The sequence below is a fragment of the Haematobia irritans genome, chromosome 1 (assembly GCF_050003625.1).
Source record: "Haematobia irritans isolate KBUSLIRL chromosome 1, ASM5000362v1, whole genome shotgun sequence".
NCBI classification, from domain to species: Eukaryota; Metazoa; Arthropoda; class Insecta; order Diptera; family Muscidae; genus Haematobia; species Haematobia irritans.
In genome coordinates this window covers 218,458,039-218,480,410 of record NC_134397.1, presented here as the reverse complement: position 1 = coordinate 218,480,410, position 22,372 = coordinate 218,458,039, and the positions used below count along the sequence as shown (strand labels likewise).

The 22,372-nt window shown below is 28.5% G+C and overlaps 1 long non-coding RNA gene across 1 annotated transcript; it reads left to right on the top strand.

Moving 5' to 3' along the window:
- Nucleotides 1-1,757: 1,757 nt before the first annotated feature.
- Nucleotides 1,758-21,958, top strand: LOC142219472 (uncharacterized). Its single transcript, XR_012717593.1, has 2 exons — nucleotides 1,758-1,992; nucleotides 21,691-21,958. It is a non-coding gene; the product is annotated as an uncharacterized LOC142219472 (long non-coding RNA).
- Nucleotides 21,959-22,372: the final 414 nt, after the last annotated feature.

Genomic DNA, 22,372 nt, shown 5'->3' with positions numbered 1-22,372 from the left:
TATTTTGTCAAAATTTGATTTCTATAGAAAATTTTTTCAAAATTTTATGTCTATAGGAAATTTTGTCAAAATTTTATTTCTATAGGACATTTTGTCAAAATTTGATTTCTATAGAAAATTTTGTCAAAATTTTATTTCTATAGAAAATTTTGTTATAATCTTATTTTTATAAAAAAAAAATTGTTAAAATTTTACTTTTATATTTTTTTTTTAAATTTTTGTAAAAATGTTATTTCTATAGAAAATCAATCAAATCATAATTTTATTTTTATAGAAAAATTTGTCAAAATTTTATTTCTATCGATATTTTAACAAAGTTATTTCTATAGAAAATTTTGTCAAAATTTTATTTCTATAGACAATTTTGTCAAATTTTTATTTCTATAGAAAATTTTATCAAAATTTTATTTCTATAGAAAATTTTGTCAAAATTTTATTTCTATAGACAATTTTGTCAAAATTTTATTTCTATAGACAATTTTGTTAAAATTTTATTTCTATAGAAAATCTTGCCATAATTTTATTTCTATAGAAAATTTTGTCAAAATTTTATTTCTATAGAAAATTTTGTCAACATTTTATTTCTATAGAAATATTTGTCAAAATTTAATTTCTATAGACAATTTTGTCAAAATTTTATTTCTATAGAAAATTTTGTCAGAATTTTATTTCTATAGAAAATTTTGTCAAAATTTTATTTCTATAGAAAATTTTGTTAAAATTTTATTTTTATAAATTTTTGTTTTTATTTTTTTTTTTGTTAAAATTTTTGTAAACATTTTATTTAGATGGAAAATCAATCAAATCATAATTTTATTTTTATAGAAAATTTTGTCAAAATTTCTTTTCTTTAGAGAATTTTGTTTAAAATTTTATTTCTATAGAAAATTTTGTCAAAATTTGATTTCTATAGAAAATTTTGTCAAAATATTATGTCTATATATATAATTTTGTCAAAATTTTATTTCTATAGGAAATTTTGTCAAAATTTTATTTCTATAGAAAATTTTGTCAAAATTTTATTTCTATAGAAAATTTTGTTATAATTTTATTTCTATAGAAAATTGTGTCAAAATTTTATTTCTATAGACAGTTTTGTCAAAATTTTATTTTTATAGAAAATTTTGCCATAATTTTATTTCTATATACAAGGATATACAAGGAACTTCCTTTTTATAGCCGAGTCCGAACGGCGACGGGAAATCCCAAATATCAAATTGCGTATTTTTCATTGATAGTTAATGAAGTTTATAAAAATTAATTTTAATGCCTAACCATATGGAAAAAAAATGTATAGCACATTTATATTATAGCCTCTACTTTATAATAGTATCGAGAAACAAATCAAAACTAAGTTGGGTTAGAGTTTGGTGCGATTTTCGAATGTCCTCTATAGTGCACAACGGTAGTCAAAGGGTTAAGGAAAATTTAAAGAAGTCTTTTGGAAATTGTTTAGTTCAGAACCGATCTGGCTGCATATTTTTCAAACAATTTAACATTTTTAACATTGAAAAAAATATTTTGTTTGGGACTATTGTCTGCTTGTAAGCTGATTATTATGAAGGGTATTTTGATATACGAGTATGACAAAATTATTGATTATGACAAAATATCACATAAGTTTGTAATATTTTATTTATTTATGTGATATTTATTTGTGTTTGCATGACATTTAAGCCTATGAATTGAAAATATTACTGTATACCTTACATAAAAAAAAAATAAACCAAAAAATAATCAACCATTTTTTCAAAATACAGTCATCCCTCTTGACATAACTGAAAATATAATTTCATATACGATTCACTTCAACTCAAATCCAGACAAGAGTTTTTCCTCCGCGTTTTTGCGAAGTCAACATTTGCAAGTCAATGATGCCGATGATGAGGTTGACAAAAGAGCCTGCTGTTAGTGATTTGAGTGCATTTGTGCCACATGATAGAATATTTCAGTTTTCGCAATGGAACATCAATATGGGGGATTCTTTTCAAGGTTTGTGTCAAAACTCTTGTGAACATAAATCCATAGTAATCCACTTGAAATCAGCTTAAATCAAATCAAACACGAAACGCACACATCAACATTTCATTGAATGATGGTTCCCTATCATAAGAATTGTAGTTGAGTTCATATAGCAATAAGGTATAACGATATAATATCGTAAATTGCTAAGGAAAATGATATACTACCGTTGATTTTATCCAATGCCAGTAGCAACAAAAAAAAAAAACATCCTTGACAGTAATCCTTTTAGTGATGTTGCACTCATTTGTATTCACATTTAATTGGCTCTTCTTGTCACTGATGCTTTTTAACCGTCAGCTTGATATTGGTTGACGTTAAATAGGGAATTATACGTTAAAAATATATCATTAAAATTTTAGGAATAGATATATGAATATATCGATGGTTCTCATGGCGAATAAAAAGGAATTAACAAACAAGTATATACGGAATTAATTTCAGCCTAGCCGAATCTTAAGTACCCACCACCATCATGGATTGCGTTGAAAATTCTACTAAAGACTGATCCACAATCAATTTTCGCACGGTAATTAAAGAGACTAAATTTAAACGGATCGGACGAAATTTGTTCCTTTGTTTTTTGGGTCCGGTTTTTATGGGCGCTATATATTATTATGACCGATATGGACCAACTTTTGCATAACTAGTAGAAAGCATATACTATAGAAATACAATTCTGGCAATATTTACTATTGAAAATTTTGACAAATTTTTCTACAGAAATAAAATGTTGACAAAATTTTCTATAGAAATAAAATTTTGAAAAAATTTTAAAAAGAAATAAAATTTTGACAAAATTTTCTATAGAAATAAAATTACGACAAAATTTTCTATAGACATAAAATTTTGAAAAAAATTTAAATAGAAATAAAATTTTGACCAAATTTTAACCAGAAATAAAATTTTGACAAAATTTTAAATAGAAATAAAATTTTGACAAACATTTTCTATGGAAATAAAACTTTGACAAAATTTTCTATAGACATAATATTTTTGACAAAACTTTCTATAGAAATAAAATTTTGACAAAATTTTCTATAGAAATACAATTTTGAAAAAAAATTTCTATAGAAACAAAATTTTGACAAAATTTTCTATAGAAATAATATGATTTGATTGATTTTCCATAGAAATAAAATTTTGACAAACCTTTTTATAAAAATAAAATTTTAACAAAATTTTCTGTAGGCATAAAATTTTGACAAAATTTTCTATACAAATAACATTTTTGACAAATTTTTCTTAAGAAAATCAAATTTTGACAAAATTTTCCATCGAAATAAAATTTTAAAAAAGTTTTTATAGAAATAAAATTTCTAAGAAGTTTTCTTTAAAATTTTACAATTTTTTTATAAAAATAATTTTTTTTTATAAAATTTCAACAAAATTTTCTACAGAAATAAAATTTTGACAAAAAGTTTTATAGAAATAAAATTTTCTATAGACATAAAATTATGAAAAAATTTTAAATAGAAATAAAATTTTGACAAAATTTTAAACAAAAATAAAATTTTGGCAAAATTTTATATAGAAATAAAATTTTGACAAAATTTTTTATAGAAATAAAAGTTTGACAAAATTTTGACAAAATTTTCTATAGAAATAAAATTTTGATAAAATTTTCTATATAAATAAAATTTTGACAAAATTTTCTATAGAAATAATATTTTTGACAAAATTTCATGTAGAAATAAAATTTTGCCACATTTTCTATAGAAATAATATTATGATTTGATTGATTTTCCATAGAAATAAAATTTTGACAAACGTTTTTAAAAAAATAAAATTTTAACAAAATTTTCTGTAGACATAAAATTTTGACAAAATTTTCTATACAAATAACATTTTTGACAAAATGTTTTTAGGAAAATTAAATTTTGACAAAATGTTCTATAGAAACAAAATTTTGACAAAATTTTATATAGAAATAAAATTTTAAAAAAGTTTTTTTTATAGAAATAAAATTTTAAAGAAGTTTTCTTTACAGTTTTACAGTTTTTTTTTTTTTAAATAAAATTTTAACAAGTTTTTTTTTTATAAAATTTCAACAAAATTTTCTATAGAAATAAAATTTTGACAAAATTTGCTATAGAAATAAAATTTTGACAAAATTTCCTATAGAAATAAAATTTTGATAAAATTTTCTATAGAAATAAAATTAGGATTTGATTGATTTTTCATATAAAAATAAAATTTTAACAACATTTTCTGTATAAATAAAATTCTGATAAAATTTTCTGTAGAAATAACATTTCTGAAAAAATTTTCTATAGAAAATTCAATGTTGACAAAATGTTCTATAGAAATAAACTTTTGACAAAATTTTCAATAGAAATAAAATTTTAACAAAATTGTCTATAGAAATAAAATTTTGATAAAATTTCCTGTAGAAATAAAATTTTTACAAAGTTTTCTATAGAAATAAAATATTGACAAAATGTTCTATAGAAATACAATTTTGACAAAAATTTCTATAGAAATAAAATTTTGAGAAAAGTTTCTACAGAAATAAAATTTTAACAACATTTTCTATAGAAATAAAATTTTGATAAAATTTTCTATAGAAATAAAATTAGGATTTGATTGATTTTTCATATAAAAATAAAAGTTTAACAACATTTTCTATAGAAATTAAATGTTGACAAAATTTTCTATAGAAAAAAAATTTATAAAATTTCCTGTAGAAATAAAAGTTTGACAAAATATTCTATACAAATAAAATTTTTCTATAGAAATAAAATCTTGACAAATTTTCTACATATGTAAAATTTTAACAAATTTTTCTATACAAATAAAATTTTAACAAAATTTTCTATAAAGTCAATTTATTTTATAATTATCATTTTCGCTTTAGGTCATGGTTAGGTTAGGTTAGGTGGCAGACCGATGTATCGGGCTCACTTAGACTATTCAGTCCATTGTGATACCACATTGGTGAACTTCTCTCTTATCACTGAGTGCTGCCCGATTCTATGTTAAGCTCAATGACAAGGGACCTCCTTTTTATAGCCGAGTCCGAACGGCGTTCCACATTGCAGTGAGACCACTTAGAGAAGTTTTGAAACCCTCAGAAATGTCACCAGCATTACTGAGGTGGGATAATCCACCGCTGAAAAACTTTTTGGTATTCGGTCGAAGCAGGAATCGAACCCACGACCTTGTGTATGCAAGGCGGCATGCTAACCATTGCACCACGGTGGCTCCCGTTTCGACATGTAATTCTGGCAGTTATGTTGCAGTCTCAAAGTTAATCGGCTTGCAATTCTAGAACTGATGTTGCAGCTTCAAAGTTAATCAATGAGGTTCCGGGATGCAGAAGAACTAGAAAATATTATGAATATAAATTTTATGACCCGAAGTTTATATCGAAACTAACCCTGAAGCTACTATTATGCCTAAAACGACTGTCAAACTTCCAAAAATTCCACAGCCTTCAGGATGGTGATTGGTGAACTTCTCTCTTATCACTGAGTGCTGCCCGATTCCATGTTAAGCTCAATGACAAGGGACCTCCTTTTTTTATAGCCGAGTCCGAACGGCGTTCCACATTGCAGTGAAACCACTTAGAGAAGCTTTGAAACCCTCAGAAATGTCACCAACATTACTGAGATGGGATAATCCAACGCTGAAAAACTTTTTGGTGTTCGGTCGAAGCAGGGATCGAACCCAGGACCTTGTAGGAACAGGACCAAATACGCCCGTGCAAGGCGGGCATGCTAACCATTGCACCACGGTGGCTCCCTTCGCTTTAGGTCATTCTATCACAGTCCATAAAACTTCGACACATTTACATATTTATACACCCAAATAAATTGTCACTACTAGCAGTGATCACAAAATAATAAATAAACTTATAAAATAAAATAGTAAAACATTTCATTCGAAGAAATAATTGTTTTCATAATAACCACGAAAAATTGATTAAAAACTACAACTACCGAATAAAAAACTCGTATTTTTTATTCGCTAGTTGTTTGCTAAAATCGTCTTTGGTAGATTATTGTTTAACTATTAATGAAAAAATGGAATTTTGGGATTTGAGATGTTATATGCCGCTAGTAAATATACACTCACACAAAATGTATAGCTTATGTAATGAACGATTCTTTTTAGATTCTTCTTTATATGCCGAATATCGCTTATTTTCGTAAGGCGATTTGGTCACAATTGAAAAATCATTTTTTCAGAGCAAGAACTCTTTATATACGAGTAATTGAGGTAGGCTTTTAAAATTACATTTTTTTACATGCAGTTAGTACAAGTAAAAAAAAAGTAAACATAAAGTCTTTAATATTAGGCTTAATTCGGTTGTGAATGGGTTAAGGTAGAATTAAATGCACTGCGTTGCTAGAAGTGTTGTCTTTTGCATATAAGACAATTTAATCGAGCTCTTCCTGTCATACATTAAAATCAACCCTTCAATCAAGATTCCACGAAAAAAGGCCTCAATGAAATAGGGTCCCAAAACAAATTTGAAATAAGGCCCCAGAAATTGGGGTTGCAGCTCACAGGTACACAAACAAAAAGTAGATTGGAAAGAGTCAAGGATTAACTTCGATTTTACGAAAGAGGCCAATTTGGTTTTCTTCGATGAGAAGCCATTCAAAATTGAGCAGTTTGTGAGAAAACAAAATGATCGCGTTTACTTGAAATTAAACTGAAATTTACACCTTCGATTGGTCACCAGAACTCAAGCAACGCCAATGGTATTGGTGTGGGCCGCCATAAATGCCGATCTTCGCTCATCACTTGTATTCATCGATCATGGGGTCAAAATAAATGCCGCTTGGGATGGGCCCAAATACCGCAGTACTACTTTCATACCGCATGTGATGACATTATCGGCTGTTTAAAGGCCATAATTTGTGTCAAAGGTAGGCAGATCGTTCAAATCCCAATTGTTTCTAAAATTGGATGTTTTTCAGATTTTTTTCTTTTTTAACAATAAAACTAATATAAAATTAAACAAGTATATACGGCCATAAGTTCGGCAAGGCCTAATCTTATGAACCTCCATCATGGGTTGCGGTTGTGTTTTCTTTTTTTTTTAATTTCATATAGCTCTTAAAATAACACCCTTTAATATTCAACTTTAATCTTTTCTCACAATATATATATTTCCAAATACGCCCGTGTTTTTCTCGAGAAATTGTTTGTTAGGGAAATATCCTGCGGTGTGATTGCATATTCATTGGTAGTGCTAAAATAAAAAACAAAAAATAAAACAATCGTCTACACTACGCCAATGTTAATATTCCTTGTTCTCCATGGTTGTGGTATTTTTACTATACTAGACAAAAAATAACATCACCCAAATATTTTCCTGCATTGTTGATGTAATACCTTACCGACCCAAAAACATGCAGCACAAAGAACATGGTGATGAATGATTGAGTGCAAGTATTTGGAATAGTATCTTTTTGTTTGTCGGAACTTGTTTATCTATTGATGAATTAAGAGGAAAAACTAAAATCAAATTTCCCATGTAAATTCAAGGATTTTCATCCAACCATATATACCCGAAAAACATATACACATACACTCACCCACAATAAACAAAAACGTATTGAAATGAATTCGTTTTCTCTGGGTCTAGTTCCTGCATCAGTGATGTCAGATGTAAGGAAAATCGGTTTTTGGGGAATTTTATTTTTAAATTACAAGCATAAGGAAAATTCTAAGATATTTCATTTTTATCATAAATGTATGAATTTTATTTTAAATTTTAAGGAAAATTCTCAAATATCACCCGAAAAAGACAATGTAACTGAATTTCCGTTTAAATTTCTTAAAAAATCTATACTGACGTTAATTTATATAATAAAAAGGTGATTTTCTAAGAGCTATAGGAAAAGTTTTCAAAAATTAAAAGCACATAAAATTCAGAAGAATTAAAGAAATCTGCATTTGACTCGATAGAACCCAAATAATTTATATTTGAAAATTGTTTCATGAAAATTTTGACCGTGATTGTCTCTCAAATGGTCCATCCACTTAGTCAAATTTTAGCAATACCTTTGCAATATTTCGGCCAGCATCTCTCGAATACATCTGTCAATTTTGTCTTCCAAAGTGTCAATTGAAGCTGGATTGTCTGTACAGACACGAGCTTTAACAAAAAATTTTCTAACGTGAAATAAAATGTTCACCGAACTTGCCTCACAATAACTCCATTGTCTTTAGAAATATTGGCCATAGCAGGTCCCTTAGTCGATCTATCCATGCCCGCCTGTCCGTCCGGCTGTCCGTCAGTAAACACATTTTTGTGATCTAGGTCGCAGGTTTAGCCCAATCGAATTCAAATTTGGCACACATATGTGCTTTGGATGAGAATAGGAACTCACTAATTTTGGAATAAATCGGTTCATATTTAGATATAGTCTCATATATACTTTTGATCGGATTTACTTTCTTTTAGCCACAGACGCAAAATTTTTACTCCGATTTACATGAAATATTGTTGAGGTAATAGAATTGACATTCTAACTATGCATGCCAAAAAGGATCAAAATCGATTCAGATTTTGATATAGCTCCCACATATAGCTTTCGTCCGATTTACACTCATTTGACAACAGTGTTACCCCAAAAATTCTAAAATTTGCCACAAAGAGTACACTTAATATTTTAGCAATGTGTGCCAAATTTGGCGGAAATTGGTGCAGATTTAAATAAAGCTGTCATATATGTATATATCTGTTCGATGGGGGGAAATATTGATTCCAAACAACTGTTGCTACAGTTGGTAGAATTTTGCCAAAAATGATGGATTTTTTACTGTTTGAGAGATTGGCAGAATTTTTTATATTTTGGCAGATTTTGCAATGAGGTACTTCAACAATTTTCTGTAGAAATAAACTCTTTTTTCTATAGAAAAAAATTTGGACACTATTTTCTATAAAAATAAAATTTTGACAAAATTTTCTATAGAAATACAATTTTGATAAAATTTTCAATAGAAATAAATTTTTAACAAAATTTTGTATAGAAATAAAATTTTGACAAAATTTTCTATAGAAATAAAAAGTTTACCAAATTTACTACTGAAATACAATTTTGACAAAATTTTCTATAGAAATAAAACTTTGGCAACATTTTCCATAGAAATAAAATTTTGACCAAATTTTCTATAGAAATAAAACTTTTAACACATTTCCTATTGGGATACAATATTTACAAAATTTTCTATAGAAAAACATTTTGAACAAATTTCTATAGAAATAAAATTTTTACCAAATTTCCTATTTAAACAAAATTTTGACAAAATTTTTACAGATTTATGTAACCTAGAGATACAATTTTGAAAAAAATTTGTATAGAAATAAAATTTGGACAAAATTTTCTTTATAAATAAAATTTTGACAAAATTTTCTATAGAAATAAAATTTTGACAACATTTTCTATAGAAATAAATTTTTGATAAAATTTTCTATAGAAACAAAATTTTGACAAAATTTTCTAAAGAAATAAAATTTTGACAAAATTTTCTATAGAAATAAAATTTTTACAAAACTTTCTATAGAAATAAAATTTTGACAAGATTTTCTATAGAAATAAAATTTTGATAAGATTTTCTATAGAAATAAAATTTTGACAAAATTCCTATAGAAATAAAATTTTCTATAGAAATAAAACTGTGGCAACATTTTCCAAAGAAATGAAATTTTGACCACATTTTCTTTAAACACATTTCCTATTGAAATAAAATATTGACAAAATTTTTATATAAATAAATTTTTGACAAAATATAGAAAAACATTTTGACCAAATTTTCTATAGAAATAAAATTTTTACCAAATTTCCTATTGAAATAAAATTTTGACAAAATTTTCTATAGAAAAAAATGTTTGCATAATTTTCTATAGAAATGAAATTTTTACAAAATTTTATATAGAAATAAAATTTTGACAAAATTTTGTATAGAAATAAAATTTTCTAAAGAAATCACATTTTGACAAAATTTCCTATTGCAATAAAATTTTGACAAAATTTTCTATAAAAAAAAAATTTGCACAATTTTCTATAGAAATAAAAATTTTACCAAATTTCCTATTGAAATATAATTTTGACAAACTTTTCTATAAAAATAAAATTTTATTGCTTTAAGCTTAAATCAAAAACAACAATATTGATTGAAGAGTAAACCAACAATAACAAACAAAACGAAATGAAATTATGACAAAGTTTTCCATAGAAATAAAATTTTTACAAAATTTCCTATTGAAATAAAATGTTGACAACATTTTTTATAGAAATAAAATTTTGACAAAATTCCTATAGAAATATAATTTTCACAAAATTTTCTATAGAAATAAAATTTTTGACAAAATTTTGTATAGAAATAAAATTTGGGCATTGTTGTTGTTTTTTATTTTCAGCTTAAAACCATACATTGACTAAACTACAAGTGTAGCTTAACCAACAGAGGAAAATAATGTTTGTCAAATTTATTTGGGCAAAGCCCTATAGACTGCAAGATGGTTGGATGGACGCACGTTTCGGAATTACCATATTCCTCATCAGCATCATCGACTTGCAGCAAAACTATCAACCAATTATCAGAATAAATTCAGACAAACAACAATGCTTAAAGAACAAAACCAAAAATAACAAAACAAAACGAATGAAAAAAGAAGAGGAAGCACGCTCAAAAATAAACCCAGCCAAATGCACTCAAATCGATGATTTGACAGTGGCATAGGAAAAGAGATATGTTTGTTTCGAATTTATTTCGGCATAAGCCGGCTATCATACAAAACCTTTTTTCGGAAGGTTCAAGTGTGGTTCATGGTTGGGTTTAATGAACTGCCTGAATCTATTCTGATAATTGGTTGATAGTTTTGCTGCAAGTAGAGGATGCTGATGAGGAATGTAGTAATTCCGAAACGTGCGTCCATCCAACCATCTTGCAGTCTATAGGGCTTTGCCAAATAAATTTGACAAACATTATTTTCCTCTGTTGGTTAAGCTACACTTGTAGTTTAGTGAATGTATGGTTTTAAGCTGAAAATAAAAAAAAACAACAACAATGCTTAAAGAACAAAACCAACAATAACAAAACAAAACGAATGAAAACAAAATTTGGCAAAATTTTCTAAAGAAATAAAATTTTGGCAAAATTTTCTATAGAAATAAAATGTTGGCAAAATTATCTATAGAAATAAAATGTTGGCAAAATTATCTATAGAAATAAAATTTTAACATAATTTTATACAGAAATAAAATTTTGAAAAATTTTCTAAAGAAATAAAATTTTGGCAAAATTTTCTATAGAAATAAAAATTTTACCAAATTTCCTATTGAATACAATTTTGACAACATTTTCTATAGAAATAAAATTTTATTGCTATAACTTAAATCAAAAACAACAATATTGACTGAAGAGTAAACTAACAATAACAAACAAAACGAAATAAAATTTTGACAAAATTTTCCATAGAAATAAAATTTTGACAAAATTCCCTATTGCAATAAAATGTTGACAAAATTTTCTATAGAAATAAAATTTCGACAAAATGTTCTATAGAAATAAAATTTTAAAAAATGTTCTATAGAAATAAAGTTTTGACAAAATTTTCTATATAAATAAAATTTAGACAAAATTTCTATAGAAATAACATTTTGACAAATTTTTCGAGAGAAATAAAATTTTGACAAAAACAGAAAATTTTAGTCACTTATTTCAGGGAATCTACCCTGCTATTACATCTTGATTGTCATACCTTACTTGTTTGAATTTTATTAATTTTTTGGCGTAGGGCTTAGGTAAAAAAAGCACGTCTTTTAAGTTACGTGGGGAATTAAAAAAAGCCCTCTGGCATCCCTGCATTATGCATTACAGTTCAAGAGAATAAAACAACAAAAACAATAATAAAAATGAAAACCCCAATGACAATGGCAACATTGCTTCGAAAGATTTTCTCTATGGAAGTGTTGTTGTGGGATTCGATAAAAAGGTTTTCATTGTACCGAAGTGCTCCCAGTGTAAACTAGAAAAATAAATAAATATCTACGTAAGGAGAGTGCCAAAATTTCAAATATAAGGCTACTAAATCTAGATCTACATCAATCGAAATTTTTATTTCGGAAAGAAGAACATATTTCTTGGTAACATTGTAATGGAATGGAATTTTAATTTTAATATTTTGGTTTGATTTGGAATTTGAGAAACAAAAGTTTAAAAAACTCTTTTTTCTACCCACGTTTAAAATCCCACTCAAGAAACAAACACACACACTGCTATGCATTCACCTACACCATTATAAACAGATGCCTTTGTAAGGACACATAAGTAGCAGCTATGTATACTTTTTTCACTTTGATATCCTTTCGGTTGTTGCAAATCATTGGGGCTGTCTCAGGGTTGTCACTATTGCTGTTTTGTTTCACATCACCATCATGTTTTGTCGATGGTGGTGGCGGTGTTGTAGTCGTATCCTCTTTTGTTGTCGAACACAAGAAATTTAAATAAATCTCTTAAAAGGTAGAAATTTCATTGTTAAATTTTGTGTGGTTTACAATTTGCGTGTTACCTTGCCCTAGGGCTCCCCCACCCTAGTCCTTCTCCTGTTGTCATCCTTATTGGCAAGCAATGTCCTTCGCTATGCTATGAGTTTCAAATGTAAATATTGATTTGTGGTTTTCACCAAGAGTAACACGAATTGGTAGACAGAAGATGTTCGTGTAGATGGCCCATCATCGCCTTCATTTACACAAATTTTGCTTATGGAAATTTGTCGACATTAAGGAAAGGCAACTAAGGATGACTAGAATGGTGTTTAACCCAGCGAACAGAGTTTTGGTATAAACATTTATTACATGGATCATTTATTCTTAAAAGTTCTAATAATCTGCAATATAATTTAAATGTGAGCTTGGTGCTGCAACAAAAATAGAGAACTTTTTTGACACTTAGCACTGAACCCGCCAGGGAAAAATTTTTGGTTAATTTGAGAAATGTTTAAAACAAACTATATAATAATATGGCTGATATGTAATACAACAAGACAAAGTCCTATATTTTTATTGTGTTTTTAACTTTATTGTTCAAAAGCAAAATGTTATAGAAATAATATCAAATATTAGAATCAGGCACAAATTATGGCATTCCAACGACCAACAAAGCCATCACATGATGCACCATAGTGGCTGTGCGGTATTTCGGTCAATGTCTGGAAAAGTGCCATGTTGAGATGAGCGACAATTTCGAACTTTTTTGTGGCAACCAAAAAATGACCCAGGAGTAAAAGTTCAAAGAAATGAGATCCCGAGATTGTGGTGGCCACTGTTCCATAGAAATAAAACGAGGAGTCTCGTTTTAACCACTTCTTGTTCCTGTTTACGGTCGAGTCACAAATGTGTCCGACATTCACGGTTGCAAATTTAATTTACCAAAATTTGGAGAAAATTGTACCAAAAGTCTTAAGTCATTATGTTTTTATAATTTTGTATTCTAAATTTTGGAGTAGTCTTTATTGTAATTTAATATATATTGGCCCATGGCTTCAAATTACAAAATCGAGAAAATAAATAAAAAAATAAATAAATAAAAAAAAAATAAATTTTACACAAAATTTTTTATACAAATAAAATTATTACAAAATTTTCTATAGAAACAAAAAAAAAAAAATGAGGAACTTTTCTATAGAAATAAAAATTTTACAAATTTTTCTTTAGAAATAAAACTTTGACAAAATTTTCTATAAAAATAAAAAATTTGCAAAATTTCCTATGGAAATAAAATTTTGAGAAAATTTTCTATAGAAACAAAATTTTGAGAAAATTTTCTACTAAATTTAAATTTTTTCTACTAAATTTAAATTTTTTCAACATTTCATTTCTATGGAAAATTTTGTTAAAATTTTATTTCTACAGAAGATTTTATAAAAAATTTAGTTTTACAAAATTTTGGCAAAATTTCTAAAGAAAATTTTGTCAAAATTTTATTTTTATAAAAAATTATTTCAAAATTTTATTTCTATAGAAAATTTTATCAAAATTTTATTTCTATAAAAAATGTTGTCAAAATTTTATATTTCTTTAGAAAATTTTCCTACAATTGTATTTCTATTGAAAATTTTGTCAAGATGTTATTTCTATAGAAAATTTTGTTAAAATTTTATATTTCTTTAGAAAATTTTGCTAAAATTTTATTTCTATGCAAAATTTGATCAAAATTTTATTTCTATAGAAAATTTTGTTAAAACTTTATTTCTATAGAAAATTTTGTCAAAATTTTATTTCTATAGAACATTTTGTCTAAATTTTATTTCTAAAGAAAATTTTGTCAAAATTTTATATTTCTATAGAAGTATGTCAAGATTTTATATTTGCAAAGAAAATTCTTTTTATAGGAAAATTTTCAAAATTTTATATTTCAATAAAAAATTTTGTTAAAATTTTATTTCTATGGAAAATTTTGTCAATCGGTCCATAAATATTTCTATTGAAACTGTTGTCAAAATTTTATTTCTATAGAAAAAATTTTCACAATTTTATTTCTATAGAAAATTTTGTCAACTTTTTTTTCTGTAGAAAATTTAGTCAAAATTTTATATTTCTATATACATTTTTTCGAAATTTTATTTTTATACCCTCCACCATAGTATGGGGGTATACTAACTTTGTCATTCCGTTTGTAATACATCGAAATATTGCTCTAAGACCCCATAAAGTATATATATATTCTGGGTCGTGGTGAAATTCTGAGTCGATCTGAGCATGTCCGTCCGTCCGTCTGTTGAAATCACGCTAACTTCCGAATGAAAGAAGCTATCGACTTGAAACTTGGCACAAGTAGTTGTTATTGATGTAGGTCAGATGGTATTGTAAATGGGCCATATCGGTCCACTTTTACGTATAGCCCCCATATAAACTGACCCCCAAATTTGGCTTAGACTCTAAGAGAAGCAAATTTCATCCGATCCGGCTGAAATTTTGTACATGGTGTTGGAATATGGACTCTAACAACCATGCAAAAATTGGTCCACATCGGTCAATAATTATATATAGGCACCATATAAACCGATCCCCCGATTTGGCTTGCCGAGCCTCTAAGAGAAGCAAATTTCATCCGATCCGGCTGAAATTTGGTACATGGTGTTAGTATATGATCTCTAACAACCATGCGGAAATTGGTCCACATCGGTCCATAATTATATATAGCCCCCATATAAACCGATCCCCAGATTTGACCCCCGGAGCCTCGTGGAAGAGCAAAATTCAACCGATTCGGTTGAAATTTGGTACATGACGTTAATATATGGCCTCAAACACCCATGCAAAAATTGGTCGAAATCGGTCCATAATTATATATAGGCCCCATATAAACCGATCCAAAGATTTGACCTCCGAAGCCCCTTGGAAGAGCAAAATTCATCCGATTCGGTTGAAATTTGGTACGTGATGTTAGTTCATGATATCTAACATCCATGCAGGAATTGGTTCATATTAGTCCATAATCGTATATAGCCCCCATATAAACCGATCCCAAGATTTGGTTTTCGAGCCACTTGGAGGGGCAAATTTCATCCGAGTCCGTTGAAATTTGATACATTGTGCTAGTATATAGCCGTTAACAACCACGCCTAACTAGGTCCATATCGGTCTATAGTTATATATAGCCCTCAGATAAATAGATCCCCAATAACACAAAAATTGGTCTATATAAAGCTCATAATTGTTTATAGCCCACATATAAGCGACCCCCATATTTCAATTCTGGCTCTCTACGTACCGTGCAAAAGTCCATATCGATTCATAATTATTTGTAGACTTACCTATGCAAACCCTTTTTGTCTAATATATACCACGTATGGACTAACTAAAAATTTAGAAAACGATATTAAGAAGTTTTAAGACCCAATTAATTCGATTGTGGATGATAGTCTTTCGTAGAAGTTTCTACGCAATCCATGGTGGAGGGTACATAAGATTCGGCCTGGCCGTATATACTTGTTCTATATAAATTTTTTTCAAAGTTTTGTTTCCACAGAAAATTTTGTCAAAATTTTATTTAGAATTTTTTGTAAAAAAAATTATTTCTATACAAAATTTTGTCAATATGTTATTTATATAGCGACTTTTATCAAAATTTTATATTTCTATAGAAAACTTTGTCAAGATGTTATATTGCCATTGAAAATTCTATCAAAATTGTAATTTTATAGAAAACTTTGTTAAAATTTTTATTGCTGGGTTGGTGAAAATTTTGTCAAAATGTTATTTCTATAGAAAATTTTGTTAAAATTTTATATTTCTTTAAAATTTTGCCAAAATTTTATTTCTATGGAAAATTTTATCAAAATTTTATTTCTATAGAAAATTTTGTCAAAATTTTATTTTTATTAAAAATTTTTTCACAATTTTAAACTTACAGAAAATTTTTTCAAAATGTTATTTCTATAGAAAATTTTGTTAAAGTATTATTTCTATAGAAAATTTTCTCAAAATTTTATATTTCTATAGAAGTATGTCAAAATTTTATATTTGTAAAGAAAATTCTGTCACAAATTTTTAATATAGAAAATTTTTCAAAATGTTAAATTTCTTTAAAAAATTTTGTTAAAATTTTATTTCTATGAAAAATTTTGTCAATATGTTATTTCTATTGAAACTGTTGTCAAAATTTTATTTCTATAGACAAATTTGTCAAACTTTTATTTTTATAGAAAATTTTGTGAAAATTTTATTGCTATAGAAAATTTTGTGAAAATTTTATTTCTATAGAAAATTTTTTCAAAATTTTATTTCTATAGAAAATATTGTTAAAATTTTTATTGCTGGATTGGTGAAAATTTTGTCAAAATTTTATTTCTATAGAAAATTTTCTCAAAATTTTTTATTTCTTTACAAAATTTTGCTAAAATTTTCTTTCTATGGAAAATTTTGTCAAAATTTTATTTCTATAGAAAATGTTGTCAACATTTGTATTTCTATAGAAAATATTGTTAAAAATATATTTCTATTGAAAAGCTTTGTCAAAATTTTATTTCTATAGAAAATTTTGTCAAAATTTTATTTCTGTTGAAAATTTTGTCAAAATTTTATTTTTATTAAAAATTTTGTCACAATTTTAAACTTACAGAAAATTTTGTCAAAATATTATTTCTATAAAAATGTTGTAAAAATTTTATTTCTATATAGAACATTTTCTCAAAATTTTATATTTCTATAGAAGTATGTCAAAATTTTATATTTGTAAAGAAAATTTTGTCACAATTTTTTAATATAGAAAAATTTTCAAAATTTTATATTTATTTAAAAAATTTTGTTAAAATTTTATTTCTATGAAAAATTTTGTCAATATGTTATTTCTATTGAAATTGTTGTCAAATTTTATTTCTATAGAAAAATTTGTCAAACTTTTATTTTTATACAAAATTTTGTTAAAATTTTATTACTATAGAAAATTTTGTGAAAATTGTATTTTTATAAAAAATTTTATTAAATTTTTTATTGCTGGGTTGGTTTACCAAAACACTTTAAACAACAAACCTATCACCTCATCTACCTTCGATTCTGATTTCTTAACCTCTTCTCGTCCTTTAAATGACAAAAGTGGAACGTGTATACGAAGATTCAACAGAGACCTCCTACTGATTCAATACACATGATTCAACACCACCAATTTACAATTCGAGGAATGGTGTTAAATAACATTAAGTCAATGAAGGATATCATTTGTGGTTTACTTTTCCCATCTTTTTCTATTCTCTCAGTTTGGTATGCACAAAGTGTTGCCAAATATTTTAATGCTGCCACTGTTGCTTTCGTTGATAATAACGACGAAATAAGAGTTTATGGCACACAAACACAAAACACATGGAAGGATGAAGATGTTAAGGGTGAGCCGGGCAAAAGCCCAAACACCTGCACACACTTATTCACATACATTTTAAAGAGTTTTCCCCAGGTACATTGGTATTTGTTTGGGCTCCTCAGGTTTGATGTATTCGTCATTCATGGTCTTGAGTGAACGGGCGTAAATGATGATTGTGTAGAGATTACAAAAACAAAAGAAACTGGCTAAAGCCCAGATAGCTAAAGAATCGGAAGAAAAGTCAAAATCACTTTGGAAAATAAATAAATTATTGTATTTGTTGTGATTGTTTGCAACAATGTCTATACATCTTCTTTGCTTTCGCCTTCTGTCTGTATCATTCTTTCCGGGAAAATCAATTCATTGCTCGCTCCAAACAAACACCTGAAGAATATCATTATTTGGGAGGCACAGTGACAACAAAAAAATATAAATTTTGTTTTTAATATTTAATTAAAGAAATAGCATAAAATGCCGAAAAAAATATTGACCTCATATGAAAGATTAGACAACCTAGGACAAGCATTTTACACAATATTAAAATTTATATGTTTTCAAAATAAAGAAATTTTAAATTTCAATTAAAGAAAAGTTAATGATCATTCCTTGAATATTGTCTCATTAAATTTAGGACACGAATTCTTAATATCTCTAAAAAAATCAAAATTTCCTTCAGTAAAAAAACGACATTTTTGATTTAATGGAATAATCTCTAAATTAACCGACATGTTGAATCCTTGAATAAAAAAGATAAAACCCTCAAATATAGGCTAAGACTTACTTTTTGGATTTCGCATCCTTGGTTTAAAGCTGTTATAATTTTGTCTGTTACAAGATTGATTTCTATTCATATATTTATTTGTGAAAAAATAATCAGTCAATTTCAATTTTATAAAGCAAAGAGTTAAAGAAAAGACGATTATAAATTTTAAGCACATTTTATAAAATTTGCAGCATCTGCACCTGAACCGATTTCAACCAAATGTGGCATGCATAGGTAACATACAATTTTAATTCTACTCCCTGTGCACAATTTAAAGCAAATTAGGGCAAAACTCTGGCTACTGAATATCGGGCGACAAATATATATGGCACGCTCATGTGGTGAAAATAGGGTTCCTCATTCTTTGGCACCTGGTCGAGGCGGGGGACCTCCCCTTTGTCGGACTTTTTGAAAATTGGACCAAAGTAGACCGATTTGCTTGAAATTTTCATTGAAGGTTGGGGTTGGCATCTAGACAAAAATCCGCCACTTTATATTTCGATATTTGGTGGCAGAGGGGGACCTCCCCTTTGTTCGAATTTTTTAAAGTACAGTGAAAAAACTAGAATTCTCTAAATTATCTAAGGTTTACAGAGAACTTGCGGCGAGGTTATGAAATTAATATAGGGTGATACGGTCAAAATTTGGTCAAAGGAAAACGCGTGTAAATCGGTGAAATCGTTTATTTAAAAAATCAAATTAAATTTCTTTTTCAAGTTCAATTAGTATAAAATTCAGGAAAAATATTCAGTTAGGCTTTCGCTTTTCCAAATCCGAATTGCCGTGCCTCACGCTTGACACCTGCCATCAGATTTTGTACAGCCACCTTGTCCACCTTCTTCGCCGCAGAAAGCCAGTTTGTCTAGAACTGCTGCTCGTCCTTAGCAGTTTTTTTGGTCTTCTTTAGGTTCCGCTTGACAATAGCCCAGTATTTCTCAATTGGACGGACCTCTGGCGTGTTGGGAGGGTTCTTGTCCTTGGAAACCACCTGCACGTTGTTGGCGGCGTACCACTCCATGGCCTTTTTACCGTAATGGCAAGATGCCAAATCCGGCCAAAACAGTACGGAACAACCGTTTTTCTTCAGGAAAGGCAGCAGACGTTTATTCAAACACTCTTTCACGTAAATTTCTTGGAAGCTATGAAAATGCTGCTTTTCAAGCCACATGTACAGATGGCTTGCCAAACCAGATATTTCTTTGCAACTTTGACAGTTTTATGTGCTTGAAAATATCTGCTACTTTTCCCCTTCCTTTTGCCGTATAAAACTCCTGTCCCGGAAGCTGCTTGTAGTCGGCTTTGACGTAGGTTTCGTCGTCCATTACCGCGCAGTCAAACTTCGTCAGCATCGACGTGTACAGCCTCCGGGATCGCGCTTTGGCCGTCGTATTTTGTTTATCATCGCGAGTTGGAGTCACTACCTTCTTGTAAGTCGATAGTCCGGCTCGTTTTTTGGCTCGATGCACGGTTGAAGACGATACACCCAGCTTATTTGCGGCATCTCGGAGAGAGAGGTTAGGGTTTCGCTTGAAACTACCGGCAACTCTCTTTGTCGTCTCAGCGGCTTCCGGTTTTCGATTTCCCCCCGATCCAGACTTCTTGACTGTCGACAAACGTTCCCCAAAAACTTTAATTACATTTGTAACGGTTGATTTGGCAACTTTTAGCAATTTTGCCAGCTTTGCGTGCGAGTAGCTCGGATTTTCGCGATGCGCGAGCAAAATTTTGATACGCTGCTCTTCTTGCTTGGACGGCATTTTGACAACTGAAAAGTGAATTCCAAAATCAAAATAGGACACACTCACACCTTCAAAATGAGGGGTGTTCAGGTTTTTTAAGTGCAAAATTGAAAGAAATACGTCAAGTTTATATTGACCAAATTTTGACCGTATCACCCTTTAGGGTACCTGATGGGTTCATATGTGTACGGGGAGGGGGAAGGTTATGAACGGGGAGACAACCTTCCTTGCCCCACACTTGAAGGAAAGTTTCAAGAATTTTCAGGGAAGGTTAAGGGTGTTATTCACTTCGGTGTTTGACGATATTTTATCGGGGCAAGTGACGTCTCTTTAAAACAATAGAGCAAAATTTAAACATCTCCGATCTACTTGAAATTTACAGGGAACGTGGGAGGAGGTGATTAAATTAATACATGATTTCTAAATTAGTGCAAAATTTCAACCAAATTGGGGTAAAACTCTGGCTTCCGGGACCATACTAGTCCATATCGGGCGAAAGATATATATGGGAGCTGTATCTAAATATGAACCGATTTCAATAAAATTTGGCACATTTGACTATAGTACTAAGTGTTCTTTTTGTGAAAAATTTTAAGAAAATTAGGGTAAAACTCTGACTTCTGGGGCCATATAAGTCCATATCGGGCGAAAGATATATATGGGAGCTATATCTAACTCTAAACCGATTTCCTTCAAAATCAACAGGGTTCTATTCTGAGCCAAAACACATACTTGTGCCAAATTTTAAGTCGATTGGACTAAAACTGCGACCTAGACTTTTATCACAAAAATGTGTTCACAGACAGACGGACATGGCTATATCGACTCAGGAGCCCATCCTGAGCGTTTTTACCAAAGACACCATGTGTCTATCCGTCTCCTTCTGGGTGTTGCAAACATATACACTAACTTATAATACCCTGTTCCACAGTGCGGCGCAGGGTATAAAAATTGCTTCAAATTGAAAAACTTCCCTTTTTGCATATTTTAAAAAAGTCGCACAAAAAATCGCGTGACGTCAGAAAGGTTGCAAAATGCGACTAAAGTCGGAAACGGTAACACTGATCCCCAATATTCAAAATGATAACTTCCTTTGAATATTCCATAAATCGGGCAAATCGCTATATTAGATATAGCATTTGGTATAGATTTTAGATACGGCCCTCACGAAGTCAAAACAATAAACGAAAAATAATATACACCAAATTCATGACTGTAACCACAGTTAATTGCCACCTTCTCTGATTGTTTCTTTGTAATAGAATATACATCATCTTCCATTAACATTTAAAAAGTATGTACATTTTACGATTCACTGTATTCTTTGATATGTTTAACATTCAGTTTCTTCTGTTCTCGGGGCCGCTTTAGATTTTCTCCCCAACCATTATGGCAATAACTGACATGACAAAATCATCAAGCAAAACAGCCCACACTGTTTAAAGAAGCCTACACGTGGATCCTAAAGGTGTTTTCAAAGAATTTCCTCAGGATATAAACTTAAATTGTAAATTCAATTTGAACATCATAAAATAATTATAGACATTTGTAACAGAATTCTTTCTTAAATAAACTCGTGTTTTTATGGAAAATTTAATAAAATACATCAAAATCCTGATGGATTTTCATTCGCTTAGATAAATGTGTGGAACATTTGAGGCAATTTGATTTCATATGATACAAACAACAAACAGATAAATGATGAATTCTTTGAATTGTTAATTTCATAGTAATGTCAGTGTAACTGATATTTCAAAGCTAATGGCAAAATTCATCTTTTGTAATTTTAAGAAATTCTACAAATTTCAATTAATTCAACGGAATTGGGTTAAGCGAACAAATATTTAATTTTGGAGAAAATAATGTATAGGTATTACAGTGGTGTGTGTAAAAATTCCTTGTAAGGTTTTATGACCTCCCTTTGTCATGACCTGGTTACTTCATTTAGTCCAACTAAGAATGCCGATTAATGACGTTATTCCAAATCATACTACTGCATGTGCATTAAAAAAAAATCCGTAGTTAA